Consider the following 2,223-nt stretch of genomic DNA (forward strand, 5'->3'; position numbering starts at 1 on the left):
TGATCGAGTCCCAAGTCAGGCTCCCGGAATGGAGCCTGCTTCTCCCTCTGCCTGTGTCTCTGCCTCTCTCTCTCTCTCTCTCTGTCTCATGAATAAATAAAGTAAAATCTTAAAAAACAACAACTGAAAGTCCTTTCAGTTCAGTAGATCCACTCAAAATGCCTAATTTTGCAATAGGGCCAGTGATCATTATTTCTCCTCCTCCTCCTCCTCCTCCTCCTCCTCCTCCTCCTCCTCCTCCTCCTCCTTTTCTAAGGATTTTATTTATTTATTCATGAGAGACACACAGAGAGAGGCAGAGACACAGGCAGAGGGAGCAGCAGGCTCCCTGAGGGGAGCCCGATGTGGGATTTGATCCCAGGACCCCGGGATCACAACCTAAGCCAATAGTAGAGGCTCAACCCCTGAGGCACCCAGGCATCCCATCATTTCTTCTTCCTTTAAAGATTGATTGATTAAAAAAAAAATAATAAATAAAGATTGATTGATTGATTGATTTTAGAAAGAGAAAGTGTATGTGTGTGTAGGGGGAGGAGCAGAGGGAGAAAAAGAGACAATCGTAAGCAGACTCCCTACTGAATGGGGACCATGATGGGGGGCTCAATCTCACGACCTTGAGATCATGATCTGATGTGAAATGAAGAGTCTTACCGAACCTTGACCTACTGAGCTCCCCAGGTGCCCTGATCATTGCTTTTTCAATGAGCGCAGAAAATAATACAGTGTTTAAGAGTCTACATATTCAGGATTGAGACGGCTAGACTCCAGCTCCATCACTTATTAGCTTTACCACACTGAGTGAGTTTCTTATCAAGGTTCTCTCCTCTATAAACTGAGAATAACTCAAAGGGCTATTAGGAGGATTGAATCGAATAAATCTTATAAAGGACTTTGCATAGTATCTGACATATAGTAAATATTATATGTTAACCATTATTATTATCATTAATCTATCAGTATAAAGAATAAAAAGAAATATAGGGAAGTATAACACTAATGAGTAAAAAGGTAATTTGGCTGCCTCTCATATCTGGCAATTAAATTTTAGGGGATTTTAGGGCAACCCCGGTGGCTCAGTGGTTTAGGGCTGCCCTCAGCCCGGCGCCTGATCCTGGGGACCCGGGATCGAGTCCCATGTCGGGCTCCCTGCATGGAGCCTGCTTCTCCCTCTGCCTGTGCTGTGCCTCTCTCTCTCTCTGTCTGTCTCTCATGATTAAATAAATAAAATCTTTAAATAAATAAAAATCAATTTTAGGGGATTTTAATTACTGTATATTATTTTTCTATATTTGTACATGCTTCATTACTTACGGGAAAATAAACTAGTAAACCCTACCACCTTACAGAAATACATACAAAATGATTAAAAGGTTTGTAAAGTATTATCAAATCTAAAGCTGTTAGCTGTTGAGGTTTTGTTTACTCCGTCAAAGAAACTTTTATATTTTAAACACATACTACCTCTAGAAAGTATGGACAGGGATGCCTGGCTGGCTCAGTCAGTGGAGCATGTAACTCTTGATCTCAGGGTTGTGAGTTATAGCCCTACTTTCAGTGTAAAGATGACCTAAAAAAAAAAAAAAAGAAATGGAAAAAAAGAATCCACAGTCTCTTTCTTTTATATGGTACCAGGACCTTTGTTATTCTGAAGTCTGGGGACATAAAGCCATTAAAGTTTGTAAATGGATTGACAAGTGCTTCTGAGAAGCCAGGACAGAGTGAGAATATTATCTGAGAATGTAAAGAAGAATACTATGTAAATAGAGTTGCAAATCTCTTTGTATTGAGCTGACAGTTCAGTACCTTAATAATCTCACAGTCACTAAAGTTATTCAAGTTTAAGACAATCCCTGATGAATTAGTTCAATTACTATGATGTGGGCCAAAGAGCAGGGTTACATATATCCTCATTGAGAGAGATATCATTTTATATTAGTTTTCGGGCTCCTTCAGTTATGTTCCACTGGGTTTTTTGGTTTCCTTTTTTTAAAACAACATTTAAATTTAACTTCTTGTTCACCTTCCTTACTACTTGTTTTTGTCTGGCATGATTTTTATGCCTTCAGGTGCGTATGAATTATTTATGCACCGATATGATTTTCTTTCTACATCTCCTTGCTATGTTTTAAGTGAAAAGTTATGAAGGAATATTAAATAAGATGAGAGCAAAGCCAAGGGAAATGCAATTTAGTTATGTGGGTGTACTGATAATGCCAGTCGTCA

The sequence above is a fragment of the Vulpes lagopus genome, chromosome 8, assembly GCF_018345385.1.
Source record: "Vulpes lagopus strain Blue_001 chromosome 8, ASM1834538v1, whole genome shotgun sequence".
In the NCBI taxonomy this organism is placed as follows: domain Eukaryota; kingdom Metazoa; phylum Chordata; class Mammalia; order Carnivora; family Canidae; genus Vulpes; species Vulpes lagopus.